Genomic DNA, 13,850 nt, shown 5'->3' on the forward strand with positions numbered 1-13,850 from the left:
TAACAGCACAGCGATAAATTGCAACCCCCCCCCTAGGTTTAGCCATTGACACCCCTCTCTCTGTGCGTCTGCTCCGTGTGATACGACACATGGAGAGATGACCGTGGACAAGTTTATTCAGCGGCTGTCCTAAAAGCAGATCAGTCTGTGTTTGAGGTACAAACCACTCATGTTGAAAGCAGTGTGTCCCAGTACTTCCCAGCATGGGGTGGTGATGGAGCAGTGGATATGACACATGCCTTTGGTGTGGGAGGACTGGGTTCGATTCCCACTGTGATACCTTAACCAGTGTGTCCCTGAGCAAGACACTTAACCCCCTAGTTGCTCCAGAGGCGTGTGACCTCTGACATACAGAGCAATTGTAAGTTGCTTTAAATGAAAGTGTAAGGTAATTAACTGAATTATACAGTTAGATTTGAAACAGCCAGCCAATCACGTGGCTAAAATCCAACCTGTTCTCACTCCCAGCTTGGGCAGTGGCACCCTTCAGCATCTGTATGGGACGCACAGGGCAGCGTCACGTGAAGATGACATAGTATTAAGAGCGACAACGGTAGGTATTTTACGAAATTCTGTCCCGTTCTTGTCCCGTTCTTCTTTTCCTAAACCCAACTGTCCCGTCCCGTTCTTCTTTTCTTTTCTTTTCATTCTTGTCCCGCGTGTCACGTAAATATACCTTTTTATAAGCCCACCCACAATCTTTTCCTTAACCTAACAGCGTCAAAAGTGACGCCAATAGTCCCGACCCAGCACTTTTATTTAAAGCGTATTTAGATCTGACACTAAAGGAGACTTTTAGCATCAATAACAACGCCAAGCATCCGTATTTTACACGATGTTATCCAACGTTAACTTTGCTTCCTGGAGGTTACTCACATGACGCTGATGAAGCTCTGAAACGTGTTGCTCTCGTCAGCGATATGAATCAGATAACTCTTGCCACTTATTCTTTGATTTCTCTTACCAGGTTTTAGATATGGGACTTTTTTTAGCATTACACCATTCTGTCAACCTCTGACCGGTCGGCCCGATTGGGGGTTTCTACAATTACCAAGTTTGAACCCGGTTATTTCCCAGACGGAATGCAGGTGTTCACATAGCGTTGCTTCTCTCTCCATCAAACACTCCACCTCTGTCCTTTCACGCGTCTGCTCTCTCTCTCTCTCTCTCTTTCTACCTTTTATACACACCAACATCACACATTTGATTTAAAGGCTCTCTGTGGGCAGCAGCCTCAGGATATCAGCTCTGCTGTCCGACGTCTTTAGCATCAAGTGAGCTGTATATATATATATATATATATATATATATATATATATATATATATATATATATATATATATATATATATACACACATCTTTATACACACACACACACACCTCGCCGGATCTGTTCTCAGCTTTTTGCACCCTCTCCAACATCGCAAAAGTGGAGAGGAGCTTTCCTGCTGAAGATGGGTGGGTGGATAGTTGAGAGAGAGAGAGAGAGAGGGAGAGGGCAAGGAAGAAAGAAGGAAGAGCGATAAAGAAAGATGAGAAAGATGGAGACTGGGTGCAGGTCAGAGGATGGGAGAGAGGCAGAAAAAGGCTTAGGTACACACACATAAGACACAAGCAGAGAGAGAGAGAGAGAGAGAGAGAGGTAGTGTTACATTGTGTGTGGCTCTCAAGTCGTTTGACAGGCTATGATTTTCTTCTAGTCTGCCGAGTTGGATTGCTGTTTAGCGGCTTGCCAGTGTTAGAGTCATAGAAAGAGAAAGGAGGAAGGCGAGGAGAGAAACGAGTGGATTCATCCTCCCAACATACCTGTAAGTAGCCATAATTATTGCCTACATTTTGTGCATACAGTGTGTGTCTGTTTCTTTAAGGTACAGTAAATGTGTGTTTGAATTGTGTGTTTTATTCCCATACTTGTGGATTTGAGCTGCATGTAAACTTGTACATCAGTGTCCGTCCTGGGTCTATAGGGTTCAATAAGTGCAGTGTCATATATTGTCATGGTGACTCACACACGGTTGCCACGACGACGAGGCCATTGTTGGCATACAGCTGCTGTTTCTTTATTGCATCAGTGGAAAGCTATATATCCACAGATGTTTTTTTTATTTTTTATTATGGCTCAAGTATTTGAATTGTATGATCTTACGACATAATGTGTGGCTATAATCCTCCACAACGTCTTTGCTCTCATATTACATAATATCCTAAATAGCCAAAGTCACATTAATGAAGCTGTCTTCACGAGTGACCGCAGCTTTGTCGTTATATTGAGGGATAATTATGATTTGCCTTGATGTCACTTCTGCGTAAGCTGTATTCTCTCTGAGTATCCCTTGCGGAGGCTTTTCGTCGCGTTTGAATTAAAACAGGGGTTTAATGTTACCCAGATCACATCACTCAGAGGAGACATGTAAAAAAAAGTCTCCTTTGTTTAATCCAATTTTTAAACAGAATTTCCAAACTGTAACGATGTGCATCATACTAAGTTACGTACTGTATGTCCCTTTATGGGAAAGAGATGCTGTCATTTTTTGCTCTTATTGTAAAGTAGTGTGCATTACATCATTTTTAAAAGTTGTCTATCTTAGAGAAGTTGTATAAGTCGTCAATGCAAGCAGCTTATTACGACCTTTATTTCCGTTTGTTAAGCGACGACTAGTGGCCGTAAAATGATGACCGGAGCAAAGGAGGAAGTCAGTTAAAGTAGAATAAAGAGCCTTAAAGACTGCGTAGGGATTGGTCAAAGAAACACGGTTTCACCCAGGAAACCGCTGTTTGTGTCCCGTGTCAAACCAATAGTCAACATTGACTTACATAACTTAAGCGAGGTAACAAACCTACTCATTTTAGCCCAAAGCATGATCTTTTTATAAACCTAACACAGTAATTTGGTTGCCTAAACCTAACCAGGTAGTTCTGTTTCACACTGTTAACCACATGTTTAAAACTGCGAGTTTTCATGTAAACCATGAGTTTCAGACTGTGTTAAATAGTATTAACAGTCATAGATGTCGTTTTGGAAGTAATTGGCAAGCAACCTTTTCTGTCGCTCAGGTATGAAGACTTGTTGTGTATAACATGGTCGCCCTCCCGACCCACCTAAACCCGACCAAAGCTTAGCTGTAGCTGCGCCAGATCAGAAAACGCTTTTGTTTTTGCGGCGATTCATGAAGGCACAGATTAATGATGGTTTCCTGCAGATACGGGCGTTCCGATTACCTTGGAACTCAGAAGCAGGAGCTGGGAATGACGTCACACCTGACGTCACACCTGAGTTGAATGCATTCCATTTACAAGTCGGGGTGTTATTGTTTTCATAAGCCTAGCCAGGTTAGCCATTGTTAGCAATACCAGTTTATAACAACACATTATGCAGTTTTTTTGTGCATAGAAAAAGCGTAACAACATGTCTACAGATAGAAGTTGGACTAGACTGTGATTTAGTGAGACACCAATAAGACAGAATTGCTAATGAACTGTAATGTTACTACAGCCATGTTGGATTTTTAGCTGGGGGTACTCAGTGGTTGTCCAATGGAACGCACTATCAGATCACAAAACGTTTAAGTATGTGGCTTTCTTGGGGCAGGAACAAATCATGCATATTTCTGAAGTATTTTACTTATTTATAAGTATTTTACTTATACTGGCATACTGCCATTTGTGACTATGGAACAATCTGCTGGCTTCAAGTTAGTTTTTTTAGGGAGTGGCTTGTAGCCTTCTATAGTTGCACTTTTTCCGGACATCATTGTCCTTTTGGTGTCCTGTACAGCTAAATAAGAAAGCTGGCAATCCAAGCGTTTAGTTGTTGAGCACTCCAATATCAGGAGATATAATTAGCCTCCTGGACATCGTCACCTTTGACCTCTCTGAGAGAAGAGTGATCTCCTTCCAAAATGTCCCTTTGAGCGTTGTAAAGGAAGCTTGTCCTTCCAAAGTGTCTGTTTCTGCACTGCTAAGCTGTACATGGAGGTTGTCCTTCCAAAATATGGGCTCATGCAGTATATTGTCATTCAGTACCATGTGTTATTCCCCCCATTATTAATATGAAAGAAGATGTCCTTCCAAAATCTGAGTGACCCCTCATTTCTCGATGAAATATCCACTTCAGTCTATATTTACACCATTGCTTTCTTTAAAGCTTTTAAAGCTTTTGAAATTCTTAAAGCTAAATTGCATCACATCCATACTCAAAACCTGAATAAACTTTGTTTCCAAATCACGACTGCACTCCAGCAAAAAGAGAGAAATAATATTCGTAGCTGGAAGGTGAGGAGGAGTTAGTGTGAGGAAGTGGAGCCAGGATAAAGGCAGGGGTAGGGGGGGCTCTCTGTGAGGTTCAGGATTGGTTAGGAGCTCTCGCCTCTACAGCATTATATTGACATCTTACAGTAAATGATGGCTACCACTGAGACTATAGGACTTGTTTTATATATTGTGTATTGCTCGTAGTAATTGTAACCAGTCCCCGGACCTTTTTAATGTTTCCTCTGACATCTTTAAATGTTTTAACTATTGTTCGTTGGAACTGACTGTATGAACTGGGATTCAACAAATTAATTTAGGATTCTGAACTAAAAACTCCGGTCTGGGTGTTAAGATTAAAAAGTCACGACGGTATGATTCCTATCTCATTTATTTCTCATTGATGTTCTCAAATCAGGTCGGAAAATACCTCGTTTCCATGTACCTTTTTTTACTTGTTTTGCTTTCATAACAGTTGTGTCATCTGTGCCGCTTCTGGGTGATTTGGACCAGGTGGTCGGAGTCGGAGAGGAAACTGTCCTTCCTCCGTCCACCTCCTGAACTACACACAGCATGGGACACGACAGGCTGGCATCCCTGCTGTCACACCCTGCTTGGTGTGTGTGTCTGTGTGTGTGTGTGTGTGTGTCTGTTTGTCTGTTGCGTGTCACCAGGCAGGGTTTACACAAGGTCAGGGGGAGGATTTGGGATGGAGTTTGCACCAGACTAACAAACACAGGGTTCCTGCGTGATGCCAAACTCCTGCTAGGGGACAGTTGCCATTTCCAAACTCTGCGACAGCTTGGAGTAGCCTGTGGCTCAGCCGAGAAGCAGATATTCACCTGCGGCAAAGTGTCTAGACTTGTTTCAATGTGGGATCCCAGAAAAAAGGCAGAGAAGAATTTATTTAAACGCTTAACGCCGAATATGTACCGTATCGCCATATATTCCTACAGAATCTTCTCGCGGGTTCGCACGATTCTGACTGACCAAGAAGTTACATTTTCATTTTCAGACAGGCCGCAGCGTAGGCTCTGTGGCTACGCGTACCTTGTATGTACGTAGTTGTATCCATTCCGAATCAAAACCATTATCTTCTCACTCAATAAAACAAAAAAGATCAAGTTTAGAAAAAGAATAAGATGAAAAATATTCAGGATTTCGACTGAAAGATATAAAAATCCTACCTTGTTCAGAAATATCCTAAGAAAGCAGTCGCAGCGTTACAAAAAAACAGTTAAGAAGTGGAGACCGAAAAGGATTTCAGAGGCTCTTTGTGTACACTCCCCCGATGATCTGCCTCAGCTCTTTTGGTTTTCAGTAACACAGCAGCCGAGTTGACAGCTGTGAAAATGAAGCGGGACGTTTGCTAATGAATGTGAGGTGTTGTGAATGTCCCCTCTGATTTGGGAGCTGACAGACTTACTCACTTCCTATTAGAAGGCGTGAAACCGCTGGCTTCCAGAAAGCAATCAGTTGCACATTACAGATCATCCGATTATATTTGCAGTCCGACTTGTCAGTGCGAGTTACCGTCTAGTCTTATGAGGAAGTAGTTTTGAGTAGCCAGACCTGTCTCCACAGCGCTGCCGAGTAACACCACGGATACATTTTAGGAGAAGAGAAAAAAAAAAAACACTCTGGGTTGTTTGCTTTTCTGTACTGTTGACACAATACAGTAACGTGAGCTATTTAAATTTAAAGGACAATTCCGGCGCAAAATGAACCTAGGGGTTAATAAGATATGGTTACCGAGTCGACCGTTCTCTGGGACATGTTCTCATGCTAATCGAATGCGTCTAACGCTAGCCTTCGGGGCAGAGGGTAAAGTAAAAAGAAATCTCTATCAGTCATGACCAGTCGAACGCTGAACGCCGTTTTATGTTACCGGTTACTGGTTGCACGGCGTTTGTGGTTCGCTGGTCGTGACTGTTTTCCCAAGATGGCGCCTGCCTGTATACGTGAACGGTACGGTCTTTATAAACTATCTTTTCAATGAACTGTCTGTACATTTACAAAGTTCTCAATGCTTCAGTTAACATGTAGGGACCTTCATTATGCTACCGTGGAAGTGTGGTGCTATTTTGAGCCTTGTTAGTGGTGTAGAAATAGGGATTTCTTTTTACTTTACCCATGCCCCGACGACTAGCGTTATAAGCTAATCACTTGTTTGTTTCAAGCTATAAACACATTTGATTAGCATGAAAACATATGCCAGAGAACGGATGACTCGGTACACATATGTTATTAACCCCTAGGTTCATTTTGCACCGGAATTGTCCTTTTAACATCATTAGCTCTTACCAGTGTATCTCCATGTGTACTTCGCCCACAGCAATCCCACCAATCGGTCCCAAAACGTCCCAGTTAGAGAGGAAACGCCGTAAAGATATTCTTTGTAAATCTTTACAATCATTCCCAGGAAGAACCGAGCAGGCCTGTCTTTTTGCACCATCCAAATGTTCTTCATAATTTGATATTTTCAGCATTTATCTCAAAGTGACAAAAAGACATATCTCAAATGCGTCTTGTTGGGCAACACTGTCCCACGAATACATTTCTTTCATATTTTTAATTAAATATATTTTCAGGTACATGTTGTAATTGTGATCAAAGTGAAACTGTGACATTTCGAAAGATTTAGTGCGTTTAATAATCCAACATTTTAACCTCATTAGTTAATAACCAGGCACTTTTTACGTGAAACTTCAAAACATGCCATTTGCTTTTCCTCATTAGTCCGGTGTTAGAAATGGAGCAGGATGTCGCTAATGGAAAAGAAGTGTTGCAAATGTCCCATTAGATATCCGAGCTGTCAGGCTGAATAAAATCCTATCACATATTAATGCCAGGCTTTGACAACCTTTGGTCCCCCAACCGTCAGCGTGAAAATCCACCGGCGTGTGTTTAATGTTGTGGTAGAAAGGGCAGGGCGGTTTGTTGATGCAACGGGGAGACGTTACGGTGCACATTTCTAGTTTGTGGGCTGTCAAAGTGATTAAGATGTTCATATTATGTCCCTCTAGCTCCGAAATAAGCGAAAGGCCAATGCGGCAATAAAGAGGAAAGTAAATGTTTGATTTAGCCGAGCACTGCAGCTCTGCTGCAAGCCGCCTTGTCAAACTGAACCTGAGCGGTTGTTTTCTTTCTCTCGTTGCTCCGTTTTCCACTTTGCTGTGCTGTGGCAACACGTGGCTAACGCTGACACTTTATGTGCTTTTCATTGTGTTCACTTTTGCCGAGCTAATATCGAGACGCTCTGGATATGAGCCCCGATGAAACAGAACAGCTTCTACAAAACAGCATCATTATCGGCGATTCGCTCGGCCGCTTTTTATAGCGCCGAAGTGGTAAAGATGTGTTAAACGGTGTTGGAGCAAGTGTGTGTGTATATTCATTCCCCCAGGATATGAAGGTGTGATTACTCACTCCAGCTGGGGGAAGAGGCAGAGGAAGGCAGTTTGGGAGGGAGGGAGGGAGGAGGTGAGGGAGAATAAATCCACAAATAGTCGACCCAAAAGAGATTTCAACTCCACAAAACAAACCAAAGTGCCCCTGTTGTACCTCCGAGATTGTATATTTTCTCTCAGAGATAGACAAATTGGGCCGTCTCGTGTCAAAGCACCATACGTCTCCATCCGTGGTGCTGATGGACTTATTTTGAGTGCCAGCTTAAGGGGCGGAGAGGAGACTCTGTTCCCTCCCGTTGTGCCGGCTGGCTCACCTGTGCCGAGACTTGGGTTGGTTGACTCAGAAGAGGGTCGAAGGTCGAAGCACATCCACCCACTGACTGGGACGGCCAGATGTCCCAGAATAAATCCACAGTCCAGGTTTTAAGGCAGGTGGACCGGCTGTTTGAGTGAAACAAGTACAGATGGCACACCGCTGCGATGCTTCCACTCCCCGTCGCATCAAATCCTGTCCTCGCGCTTTTATTATTTAATGCATGTAGGTAAACAAGTTTCAAGTCATCTTTGTTGGGACAGTTTTCTAGGGATTGTGTTCAGAAAAACTCTTTTAGAACCTGACAGGAACCATAGACGAGAAACGCACCAAGTATCAAACCCTTGAACCTCTTGCTTTGTGCTGCACTATTTTTTATTTTTTTATTTGCCACTGTAGAGAGAGAAAGGGATGGTTGAGACACAGAGGACACTAACATGGACATGCAACGTATGAAACCTGGAGAATGTATCAACAGGATAGCTAACCTAATTGACATCCAATCAGGCCCTTGTGAATCAGAATCGAATCAACTCGGGAAAATCATTGGCGAGGCCCCAGTTCTAATCTCTCTAGTTCTAAAGGCTTCTCTAAAACACAAAGGCAGCATGGATTAGACTACAGGAGGTCAATAGTTGAGTGTTTCAAATGAGAAAGCATTAACAAGTGAGCACACGCTCTCACACACACACACACACACACACACACACACACACACACTGGAACACACTTTCCCTATAGCCTGTTCTATTATTAGCGCTCTAATGTACCCTACAGGCCTTCGGCAGCAGGCAGCGGAGTTAAATGCCCATTCAGTTCTTGGCAGGATGCTAGAAAGGCAGAAATTCCTTTGCAGGGGCAGGTGCTCTAAACACACACACACAAGCACGCACGCACACACACACACACACACACACACACACACACACACACACACACACACACACACACACACACACACACACACACACTCATGCACACTGTCCTCTGAGATTGTTAGTGTGTAAGGTCTACTCTAACAACTAAACTCACACAGTCTCACACATGGCTATGCTGTATGCATGGGGTAGGATTGCATTGGTATTCAATTAATTCTGTTTATACACAGATAAATAATTTCAAACACACGCATATGGAGAGGTCTGGAACCTGTCTAAAGGAGAGATCAGCGGGTGATACATTCACTGGCTCGTTGTGTGTCTCTTTCAGTCTTTGTGTGTGTGTGTGTGTGTGTGTGTGTGTGTGTGTGTGTGTGTGTGTGTGTGTGTGTGTGTGTGTGTGTGTGTGTGTGTGCTGGTATCTCTGATATAGAGGAGATGCATCCAAATCATTATATAACTGTGGCTGCAGTGGAGGCAGAGCTGTTTTTAGGAAACTAAGCTGGGAAATACGATAACATGGAGCTTGGCGAGCACAGTTGAAGAATCTCTGATATCGATCGGTGACTTGCTGCTCCCCCAGTGCATGCTGGGACCGATTTGAGCCCACACCTGGAATAAGTGAGAGATTAGATGAAAGACCAGATAGTTTGACTGCAGCAGTCAAGACTCCCTAATCTTTAAGCAGCGTTCTGAGAGCGTGGATGTGATCGGTAGCTTTAGGTAGATAACAGGTAACAGTCTGAGACCTTGCGAGAACGCATAACCCCCCCCTCCAGGCTGCCTTGGCCTATGCGGAGGACAGGAACTTCAGAGAGTTGGGAAAGCCCGACACAATACCACATCGTGGTTAAAATGTACTGCCTGCTTAATTCGCTCTTCAAATGAGTGTTCATTAAACACTCCTGTGTAAGAAATAAGTTGTGCTGCCCCTGAGTTTTCCTTAACACCCCACATCTGGTATTTACAATAAAACTGCAGTGTTTTCCCTAGCTTTGTGGAAGACTGTATGTAAGCGTGTATTTGGCGCGGGGTTTAGGTGTCCCCCCTCAAGAAAATGTTATGTTTTTCAATTAAAGAAATGCAATTTCCTCATACATTTTGTGTCTTTGTGGGGTTTTGTCTTGTTGGGTTTTTGTGTCTCTTTGTAGTCATGGCATGTCTCTTTTAGGTCATTTTTGTTTTCTTCAGGGTGTTTGGTAGCCTGGGAAAACCCTGACGAACTTCCGGCAAATTTGAGATTTGCTCTGCAAGTCCGTCTGGCCAAGAGCCCATTCAAGCCCATTTCCAATTTTTCCAAATTGAGGCACCAATCACAACCATTGAGGCGGGCTTTACATGATGAAGATAGCACAGTGACGGCGAGCAGCTTTTTGTTTACATTCAACATAACGGCCTCCGAAGCGCAGCAACCCGTTGATGCCGCTGTCGCTGCTACGTCGCCCGGATCGTTGGTCTGATTGGTTGAAGGACTATCCAATTGCGCCCAGAGGCCTTTGATCGGCGTCCGTTGGTGATGCCACCTTTGGAAATGGGCTGTGGATGAAGGTTGCCTAAACCCACACTCAGTTACAACTGAGAAGGGCCTGGTGTCAACCAGGCTAGATGTTTGGTGTTTTAAGCCCCCAACGTCCTCTTCCAGGCAGCGCTGCCTGGAAACACCAGGATTAGGCAATGGTTAGGGTTAGGTGCCTTGAAGTCGACGGTTGCAGCGCTGCCTTAAAGACCACGTTGGGGGCTTAAAACACCGTTGAGCTTTCTTCGGGCTTGTTTTGGGTCTCTGTGGTCATTCGGCGTTTCTTTGTAGTCTGTTTGTGTCTCTTTTGTGTTAGTTTTGTGTCCAATTTTCCACATCGTTTTTGACCATTAGTATCACCATATCTGTGTCTATAACGTTGGAAAAGCTAGAGCAGATGGTAAATAATATGACTCTCAAAAAGCTTAGAAAGACAAAAACTTGCTAAAGAAGTCCAGCTACAATCATTAGATCGGAGAAAAGTCTTTTAGTTAACATTCATTCGGCTTAGATGCTGCCCTAAACAGCTCGGGTGCTGCACCGGAACCTTATAATGGCAGAGAAAGGCCTGACGTGGGATCATTTTATCAAGTGGTATCAACAGTTTTATAGTTTACAGTTTATAAATTTTAATACAGCTTTGAGGCAATGAGTCCACAGGGAAGTCCTTTTTAGGCGTCTGTTTCTCAGTACTTCCTGTTGGGAACCGTGTTGCATCGTCCCAACACTACTGAGAGATTTGCATGTTTTTAGCACCCAGCGCGGAGAGCAAGGTTAGAAATATTACAACTTTTAGCCAAAGAGTGCCATATTTTTTAGATGGATTTTTGAGTAGTTGCTTAGCAACAGCAGAAGTAACACACTTCAGATGTCCTCAGCATCTGTTTTGCATTTGTTTTTAAGGAGATGCCCAGTGGACACTATGCTCTTTGATTTACCCTCTGAGAGGCCGTATTAAAATTCTGTATGAGCACATAATCATTAGTGATGCAGTAACAGCTTTCAGAGCGCAAAATGATGATATATCTTACAGGACAAACAAAAGTAGAAAGATGTTGAAAGCCTACAGATAGTCCAAACTGAACTGAATAAAGCCAGAATACTGTTGATACGTGTTTTCTGCGAAGGCCCTTCTACATTTTCATATTCTCTGGTCTATCGGGGCTAAGTTATAATAAAAAGTTATTTTAATATAGCTCCTTTGACAGAACAAAGTCACAAAGTGCTTCACAAGAGTACAATTGTTAAAAAATAAGTCAAAAAGGGTTAGTACTGTAAAAAGATCAAGAGACTCAGAGACTTGACTTGGACTCTAGCTCAGAGACTTGTGACTTGACTTGGACTCCAGCTCAGAGACTTGAGACTTGACTTAGACTCTAGCTGAGAGACTTGTGACTTGACTTGGACTCCAGCTCAGAGACTTGAGCCTTGACTTAGACTCTAGCTGAGAGACTTGTGACTTGACTTGGACTCCAGCTCAGAGACTTGAGACTTGACTTAGACTCTAGCTGATAGACTTGTGACTTGACTTGGACTCTAGCTCAGAGACATGAGACTTGACTTGGACTCTAGCTCAGAGACATGAGACTTGACTTGGACTCTAGCTCAGAGACATGAGACTTGACTTGGACTCTAGCTCAGAGACTTAAGACTTGACTTGGACTCTAGTTCAGAGACTTAAGACTTGACTTGGACTTGAACTCCAATAATAAAAAATAGTACATCTAAGCCCAGCAGAGCAGGGGTGCAATAAATACACCAGCACGTTGCACTTAGCACTTTAATAATTACAGGTAATTCTTGGGATGTTGTGATGTCTGTGATGTCTGTGCTGTTGTGTGTGTCCTTCTTTTGTGTCCTAGGACGATTTGCCGATCTCATTTTTCATGTTGATTTTAGAATGTTTTTATGTTAAATGTTGTTTATGTTGTGAACAGATTGCAGCACTATGTCCAAGACAAATTCCCCCTAGGGGACAATAAAGTGTATTCTATTCTATTCTATTCTAGAGACTTGAGAGCCTCTCTGGTTTATGCTGTAGCATACATGAACCTAAGTTTGATTACGCTGTTGTGTTCCTGAGAGAGTGCTCCCCCTAATCCAAGAACCCAGCAGACAGACACATCGCTGAGCTACAGGCACACAGCTCTTATTTAAAGCAGCAGGTTGAGAGAGCAGCAAGGTTCACACACACTCTCACACCAGAGAGGTGGCCGACACTGGCTGCCTGCTGTCTGGAGCCGCTGGAGGAAACACTAATGTGCTTGGCTCAAGTTCACCTCAATAACAGAAGGGAGTTTGTGTGTCACTCTCCTTTAAGCCGCCTACTAGAGATGTAATTGGGCCTTAAAAGTTCGGCCCGACAAGGCCCGAGCTGAACAGAATTCGGCCCGAGCCCGAGAAGTACTTTTTGATTGACAGCTTTTTAAAAGCCCAAACCCGTTTACAGCCCGACATTATTCAAATGTGCACATGCACACAGCTCTTTTGCCTTTTGTCAAGAATGAGTAATTTATACATTTTTTTAACATAATTTATTCATGACTAACGCAGGCTATAGGCCACTTGGAAGTTGGAACAAAGAAATGAAATAAGTTGTCTGTAACATTGTAACATCTCAGCGCTCTAAATAGGCCAACATGCCTCATCAGCGACGAATTCCCTGTCATTTTGCTGTCGTACTTTAACAGAATGTCGCATCTTTTTGCGTTTCACATAACCCACTGGCTCATTATTCTCATTATGCATGTGGTCTAACGTTTTCCATACCTCAGACTTTGCTTTTTTTGCCGGTGCAACCAAAACGTAAACGTCAGCAACCATTTTCGCGCTAATCGAAACACATCACCTGACCGCTTATCTACCGCGAGCCCGCAGCCCCTGTCAGCTCCCGTCAGGTCCCATCGGGTCCCGTCGGGTCCCATCGGGTCCCGTCGGGTCCCGTCGGGTTCGTGCAAAGATCTTCAGCTCCATCGTTTACACATGATTCGTGGCAAAATCTGAAGGTAGGCCGCAGAGCAGAGAGGCAAAGCGCAGCGCAGGAACGTTCTGAAATTATTTGCGCCTTCAAAGGTCAGCGGCAACGAGGTCAATGTTGAAACTATTTGAAACTTTGAGCACAGCGCACGCCGGCACTTCCAAACAGTGCGCGGCACCTAGTTGGGCGCCACCACTCTCCCCATAGGAAAACAATGGAATGGCAAGCGGTTTTACCACATATCATGTACTGTATAGGCGGCTTTAGCCCTACATTGGTGAGTAAAGGCATACTAAGCAATACAAACTCGATCAAGCGATGTTGGGTGATGTCACTTCTTGTTGATGTTCAAAGTATTGTCAAACACAACAGAGGCTAGCTCGCCCCTCCCTCCTCCTCATCCCATCCCCTACCCCTCCCTTCCGTGCTTCCTGAAACAGTCATGAACGTGCATTGCGGAACGCTGCCAACTCCTTCTTGTCGGTTATTGGGTGGAACACTGTTTGT

General features: G+C 43.7%; 1 protein-coding gene across 1 annotated transcript in view; it reads left to right on the forward strand.

Annotated features, from left to right (window-relative positions):
• Positions 1-13,850, forward strand: part of dock3 (dedicator of cytokinesis 3) — a 267,193-nt gene that overhangs the window by 175,363 nt on the left and 77,980 nt on the right. The window lies entirely within an intron of this gene.

This window comes from Perca flavescens, chromosome 4 (genome assembly GCF_004354835.1).
Source record: "Perca flavescens isolate YP-PL-M2 chromosome 4, PFLA_1.0, whole genome shotgun sequence".
NCBI lineage: Eukaryota > Metazoa > Chordata > Actinopteri > Perciformes > Percidae > Perca > Perca flavescens.